The following is an 8,203-nucleotide window of genomic DNA, read 5'->3' on the forward strand; positions in this document are numbered from 1 at the left end:
CCAGATATTTAAGCAATTGGTTTCTTTTTCTTGAAATTCAGAGAAGAATTCAGCGTTCAAAAAGCTAGTTGCACATGTGGCTAACTTACATAAGAAAACTGAAGGATCAAGTAGTAAGCTTCTGGAGGTGTGCTCATACATACTTATCCAAGCGTCTCTGTGAAGCTGAGGCAGGAGAATCTCAAGTATGAGCCCAACCTGGAAAATTCAACGTCTTGGTGAAACGTTGTCTTAAAATAAAAACGAGCTGAAAATGCACCTCAGCATGAAGGCCCTAGGATCAATCCCCAATAACTAACACATATGCATGAACACATAATTAAGCCATGGGAGGAATCCTCGGCTAGAAAAAGAAGCAAACATTTAGAAATAGTTTATGCTGTTTGAAATTGGGCACTTTATAAACAAGTACAGCTATAAACAAACACATTAAGCAAAATATTAAAATCTTTTTTAAAGAAACTATGCAGGGCTGGGGATTTAGCTTAGCAGCAAAAGCACCTGCTTTGCAAGCACAAGGTCGTGATTTCAATCCCTGGTACCACACACCAAAAAAACCGCAAACATCAACAAAACTTAATATTTTACCACTTCATGATATGTATTCACATAATTTTTTTTATTCTGTGGAAAAAAGGTAAAACAAAATTTCCTAACAAGATAATAGGACAGTAGCAATAGTTAATACATTGCACATTATTATCTTTAAGTAGTTACTCAAGGTACAAGATATGGGCATAAGAAATTCTCCAATCAATATTAATGCAAACCTTTCTTTTCTATGAACTAAGAGACACGAATAGTATAACTAACTTGCATTTTTTCTTTTCCCTTCCTTCCTTTCCCCACATCCTACCTATATTTTCCTTTCTAACAATTTCTTTTCATTTCACATCTATTATACATTTAGACCTTACTCTTTCGGTTTCTCACACCAGAGACAATATGATGTTTACACTCGTGAGTTTAATTTAAGAAATGGTATTTTTGACAGTTTATATTAAAATGTGAAGCAGCGCTGTTTTAAGTACATAATAAACAAAATTTTTAAAATGTATAGCATATTTTAAATATCAAAATATCAGCATAACAGTTTTGAGGATGGAAACGTATGTTCTACTTTGCCACATCTTTCGAACTTGACATATATCCCTTTCTAAAAGGAGAAAGCAGTAACAGAATGAATTCTCATCGCTTTTAGGAAGTCAAAGCTAGAGCTCCTGTCTAATAAGGAGCAGAGGCACAGCACAGGCCTTCAACACATGCATCAACTTGTCACTATCCACCGAACTAAAGACACTTAGCTGGGGTTTGCTGTCCTTTAAGAGCAGCCTGGTCCTGTCTGCGGATCCAGAAGGGGGCGACACGGGGCCCTGCTGCTGGCTGGAGCACTGGCACCATCCCTCCAGAGGCCTTGCCCAGAGATCTGAGGTTTTGCGGGTTTTCTCCTAGACGTGCTGTCTAGATTCCTCCTGTACTGAACAATGAATTTGTCAAGACAAACTGGATTCCATATCTATTAAAGTAATGAAAACAAATGGGCTGGGCAGCCTGTAGGCATACACTGGGAAGGAGAGCCACCATTTTTTATCTTCCTCAGGCTGACGTCAGGTCTAGGTTGCCCTATCAGACGTTTACTCGAGTTCTCGCGAGATTTGAAGCACGTGCTCTCTTGCCTGGCATTGGGCTGTGGGAACTGTTTTCTGCTGTTGCTGTTTCCCCTAGGTGGGCACACCTTCCTCTCTTGCCTCGACTCACTGCTGGGTCTGTGGCTCCAGGGGGTGTGCTGCAAACACCCTGAAGGGCCCCAACGTGACTTAACCAGTGCAGGCCGTGCTCTCAACCCACAAGGTGGTCTGACAAGGAAGCTTGAGGCAGCTGCAGCATGTGCGGCTGTCCAAGTTCCACCCGCGGATGCCTGCTTCAGGCCTCTTTCGGGTCTCGGCCATCCCTCCGGGAGACCTCAGGCCAGAAAAGGCTGCCGCTTTAGGGCTGGGGCTGCTCACTGGTGAAGGCCAGGCCGCCAAGGCGAACATCAAGGTCGGCACTCTAAGGAGAATCATCCTCCCCACTACCATGGACCATCGCAGGCAGAGCCCCAAGTCCAGGCCGTGGGTGTCTGAGGGGCCTCAGACTCTGCCCCAGAAGGACAGGACACTGTCACCAGGACCTCATGTTACAGGCAAATCTCAACTCCTGAGTTCAGGAAGTGCAGACAAGTGTAGAAACCAGAGTTGCGGCTGGGGATACAGCTCAGCCGCACAAATGCCGCCGGGCAAGCGCAAGGTGGTGAGTTTGATTCCTGGTACTGAAAATAAAGGGAAAAGAAACCCGAGTTGCAATCCGGAGTCAGCCTCACTGCCCTTAAGAGGGCAAAGGGCACTTCAGGCTCTGCCCCACCTCTAAGCATACAAGGTGGATCACCCCACTGGAATCCCTCTTCCAGCTGGCTCTGAGCTCCCGCTAGGTGCCAGTTAGTAAATTGGGCGTGCAGTTGTCGTGAGGTAGAAAGTCTCAGTCTGGAAGGTACATAATTAAGCTTAAATTTCTAACACACTGTTGGGAATTGAAAAATATATACAAATCCCAGCTTGGGAGGCTAGAAACATATCTGAGGAGACCTCTTTCAGAATACGTAATAAGAGTCAAGAAAGAAGAAATAGAGTTTAAGGTGTTTGGGGTATTTTTAACTTTTTATGATGAATATTCCTGTTGGCTTCTCATCCCTCTGTTTTGAATAGACTTTATCGGTGTACTCAAAACTTGAAGTGGGAGAGAACAGTATAGGTGCAATCTGACTAGTTTTTGTTTTCATTCTGAAACCCAGCATTCACTCATCTTTTGGAAGTATTCCTTCAGTCCTCCAGGGAGCTAACCTCATTCTCAATTTCAGCCTGTGGGCAAGTAGAGTTATCTTTCTTAACACTCTTTAAAAATGATATGTAGCTCAGAACTGGCAAAAAAGATCTTATGTTTTTGGCAACAGTGATTGGTTATAGAAATGAGCATGTAAAACTGGAGAAAATAAAAGTACAATAGGTCCTTTGAAAGAACCAGTGAGAAGACCATCCATTTTCCCCTGCCCTTGAATCTTGGAGGCTGGAGCTATGAACTTGCCAAACGTAGTCTTAACAGTAAAACCAACCTAGAATATAGAGCAAAGAAATAGATGTAAATGAAATCCAAATGCCGTCAGCTGAAGTCTTAACAGCAACCCTGATGCCAAAGCCAGCATTAATCCTTGGCTTTTAGATACCTGAATTAACAGCTTCTTTTTTAAGTTAGTTGAGTTTGCTGTCATGTACAGACAAATAATTCCTCCCAGTATAAAGTGCTCTCCATTTCTAATGCCCTATTGAAAGCTAGACTACCAAGTATGACTTTTCATGTCTCTCAGTTGCCCTGCTGGAAAAGGAGAAAAAGATACCTACTTCTAAGACTTGCAAAGATTGAGATAATATACATAAAAGCACAAATTTGTTCCACAACATTAAAGTACAACAAGCATTATTTAATTTTTCTAAATGAAATTAGATTATGTTTAAAAGCCTCCACTTTAAAGGATGGCAAGATAAACAATTTTAGTCATTCTTGAGAACCTTCTTCCTCTTTAGTTTGCATTCAAACAACGTGTCAGGGTGGGTCAGTGCAAGATTTTGCTACAGCTTCCAGGAAATAGAGCTGAATACTAGTCATCATAGCAAACATCATTTCATTTCTTAAGGAATCCTCTAGCTTCCTAGAGGACTTCTATGTAAGACTCATCTAGCTAAGAAACGCATCTGTGTGTCCTTATTCTTAAGTCATTGGAGCCACTGCTACATTACACAGACCACTCTTGTTTCTTGTCTCTCTCAACATAGGATCTACTTTAATTCCTACCCCTCCCTCCTAGGAACATCCAACTAAATGCCCTTCCTACTGTGTGAGAATCTGGATGGCACTATCTAAAGATGCCTCAAAGCTGTTTTGAATCAGGAAATGTGAGAGTTATTAACCAAGAACCCAGAGCTTCCATGTAAAAATACAGTGAAAATTTAACTTTGACTCCTTTGGCAGAAAGTAAATACAGCAATCAATAGCTTAGTAAATGATTCTGCCACAAATGAACATCTCCTAAATGGGTAGAACAAGAATCTCTACAGAGGAAATGGCCTCTTCGGTCCATGTTAGCACATCCATCTACAGTGAAGCATTGATGACCTTGCATAGTTATTTAGTGGGACCACTTTTGCTGCCACTTCATTTTGTAGAAATCACTTCTTAAATGCTTTGTGAGCAAAACTCAGCTTACTGCCTCATCCAGTGTTTCTCTAAATAGAAGCAAGTATCTGGCACAAGGCATGATTTGTTACATGACCTTAGGTCAGTATCTCAACCTCCTTAAGCCCTCAGATGTCTCTTGATGAGAGTCCTCGGGCCATTGGGTAATGGAAAAGCATCCAAGAATGAGAGTTAAATACTTTTTAAGTTCCCTAGAGCCACTTTCCACCATCTTGCTGAGTCATTCTCTGATAGGTTTAAGCTGTGAAAATACAGTTTGATAATATGGGTGTGCTAAATTAAATATATTGATAAGAATAGAAATTAAACTTTTTAGCCTATAGTATTTGCTTCAAAAGAAGTTCTCTGCGGAACTTGAATGCTGCCTCCTTAGTCCTGTGGTTTGGAATCCAGAACAGTGGACATATTGTGGTGAACCCTGTATCATTTAATTCCTTCTCCCTTTTAAAATCTGAATGCTAATATGTCACCTCTAAGAGCTCCTTTCATTTTATCATTCATGATGATATGTGTTTTTACCACCTTTCTTTCCTTTGGATGCTCTAACTTTGTCCATGTTTTTCTTACCAGCTACCTCTCCATGCATCCATTAAAAGGCTTTACCCTTAATAACAGAGATATGAATGGGGTTACAGATGCTATTTGATATGTTTGGCCACTCTTTGGCTTCAAAAAACTAAGTAGGGTTTCCAAGAAGAAACTTCTGTTAGACTTAAGAAGTCTCTATTGAGTCTCCTGGAATTCACACATTTTTATAATATTCCTTCCCTTAAATGCCAGCTCAATTTAGGTATTTGCTTAGTAGCTTACCAGTGTAATGAAATAAATATGATAGGATACCATTTTTATTTTTCCTTCACAAAAGTTTGTAATTTTTATTTTATTCACAGAATCTCACCCTTTCTGGCTTTGGTGGAGTTGCTACTACAAGGCGAGCAACCAAAAGAGGCCTCCCATCACAGCCAGTGAGAAATGGGACCATCAGACCAGTAGTCTTAAGGAACAGACCCCTGCCAGTAATGCAGACATGAATATGACACATGTTCTTCTGCAGTGGTGCCTTGAGATGAACCTCAGCCCTAGCCAATCCTTGGCTACACTTGATGAAGGGTTCTAAAGCAGAAAAAGCAGCTAGGCCTTGCCTGGATTCCTGACCCATTAAAACTTTGAGATAATAAATGTATGTATTTTTAAATCACTAAATTTTAAAGTATTCATTTCACAGCATAAAATAACGTATACATCCCTAAAGCCCTATGACTTTGGTATAAGATATAGTAGGGCAGAGACCAAGGTCACCTTTCCCACATACAGTACTAGAGTATTTGACAACATTCCTGAACATATTGCCCTCATGTCTAAAAAGCATTACTCATACTCCAAAACTGAGACTGTGTCATTGTCCACTAGGAAGTTCCTGTTAGTTCCCAGCAAGTGAAAGCTGCTATGGGTGTGTCAGTGGAGGGCTGCTCAGAATGAAGTCATGAGTACAAATAGCCTCATTGTTTCCCCTGCCTTGTCTGTTTTCTTGCTCACTCACGTTCCTCCTCTCTATCTCCTTAATTCTCAAATTTTGAGCAACTGCCTGATGACCAGTCCTACAATTGATTGCCAGATGATCTCTTGGTTTTGCAATAATGCCATCAAGCCTGACATCCTAAAGAGTTTCCCCTTGGAAGGGGTTTTTCCTTGTATTCAAGGTGCCCTCACAAGGAGATGTTGGTGTTCAGGTCACTGGGTGCTTTTCAGATGGAATAACACACTTCATATTACAGGTTTTCAGCAGGAAACTCACCTAGTTCCTAGACACTGCTGTAGGCAACCCAGTGTTTATAATTGTAAAATTCATGCAACTGTGCCCCACACAGTAACCCAGCTCACCCGTAAGATAGTTGGAATCAGTGTGAAAGCCGTGGCTGGAGAAGTAGCTCGTCTGCTTCGACAGACTGCTTGCCTAGACGAACAAGACCCGAGTTTAGGTTTCAGCTACCACATAAAAGAAAAAAGAATAAAAGTATGGTTTTTTTATGAAAATATTCTTGCCCCTGAAACCTTTCAGAGCTGTAAGTTTTGTCTTTTCTACTAAAGAACAAAGGATGTAATGCTAATTTTCCATTTTCAGTAGGGTAAGGTACAGTGCTCCATAGGCTGGTTTTGATGTTTTGTTTTGTTCTGTCTTTTTGAAACAGTCCCATTGTGCAGTTCAGGCTGGTCTTGAACTCACTTTGTAGCCCAGGCTGGCCTGAAACTTGGAGCAATCTTCCTGCCTCAGCCTCTCAAGTGCTGGGATTACAGGTGTGCACCACCACATCCAGCAAGATTTTTGTTGAGACAGAGTCTCACTGTGTAGTTCATGTTAGACTTAAACTGGCCATTTGGCCATGCTACAGCAAACTCACAACGATCCTCCTGCCTCAGCCTCCCAAATACTGAGATTATAGCTTTGCACTAAAACCTAGTTTAAACAGGCTTTTCTCACTTTGAAAAGGCCAGAAAAGTTTTAGAATAATCATTTTGTATTTTTTTTGTGGAATCATAAGGTATTTTAATTTCAGATCATCTGAAAAGGGTCAAATCAAGGTCCCTGGATAAGACTTAGAAAGCTATTGGTAGGTTCCCTACAAAGCACTGGTTTTTTTTTTTTTACAACAAAATTTACACATTTTGGATTTTATTACTCCTTAGTGCTTATTACTTTTTTTTGGGGGGGGGGCGGGGAAGAATACAGTCAAATATGGCTAAACAAAGCTGTCAGTCAATACCAAGGATAGACATAGCACATGGTGTAGAACAGAGTACAAGTTTATCAACAATGGTTATCAACGTTGTCCCTTGTTTCCTTAAAAAGAATTGTCTATCTCAATAGATATTATAAAGTTGGACAAAACAGTAGAGAACACAGCTGTTTGCAGTCTCCCTGTTTGAATGTCTGTTGGGAGCCACCACATTGCCGAGCCGCCGCATATAGCGATCATGCGGCCTGTGGTAAAGAGTAAAGCCTGAGTTAGATTACCCCTCCCATCGAGCACGTTAGTTTCCTGCTTACCGCGTAAACAACCCGCTCAATAATATGTTAGCCAATCAGCTTGCCTTGCTTACTTTAACATGATTGGACACTGTATCCGTATATATACTGGTGCCACCCCTGGGGGGAAGTAGAAGCCCGGAAGGAGCCGCGGAGAGCGGACCGGTAGAGGCTTCGGAGCGAAGCACGGAAGGAGCCGCGGGGAGCGGACCAGAGGAGGCTTCGGCTGGGAGCGATCCCAGGGCAGGCTGTACGGAGAAGGAAAATAAAAGAAAAGGTTGTCCACTGCCAGACTTTGTTGTGTGTCCTTCCTGCCGGCCGGGAGTGACACCGACAAATGTCCACCTTGTATTCTTTGATACTGTGATTTGAGGAACTATTTTCAAGATGATAATATGTAATCTACTAACAGGTGATTTCTTACTGTTATGTTTTTTTTGTTTGTTTTGTTTTTTTTTTGTTTTGTTTTGTTTTTTTGTAGTTCTGTATTACGTGTACCCTTACACCGCTTTGGTTTGTTTTGTGTTTTTCTCTTTTTCCTCTTAAATTAAAAAAAAAAGCACTGGTTATCTTTTAGAAACAAAACAGGCAAAGAGCAACAAATTTTAACTTACTCCTTTCCTTTATAGTCAGGAATTATGAATGAAAACCATGTAGGATACAAAGAATACCATTCTCTATTAGAAAAAAATATTTATTGGGTGGGATCTAAATTAAACATTAAAAGTTCAGTAGCTTTCCTATACACCAGTAATGAACTAGGTGACAGTGTAATCAGACAAATAATTCTATTCACAAATAGCTTCAGGAAAAAAATAAGATACCTGGGGATCACCCTAAGGAAGTAAAAGACCTCTATAAAGAAAATAACACTGCAGAAGGCAGTTGAAGAAG

The sequence above is a fragment of the Cavia porcellus genome, unplaced genomic scaffold (assembly GCF_034190915.1).
Source record: "Cavia porcellus strain 051 isolate PalLab524CR breed Dunkin Hartley unplaced genomic scaffold, mCavPor4.1 scaffold_1, whole genome shotgun sequence".
NCBI classification, from domain to species: Eukaryota; Metazoa; Chordata; class Mammalia; order Rodentia; family Caviidae; genus Cavia; species Cavia porcellus.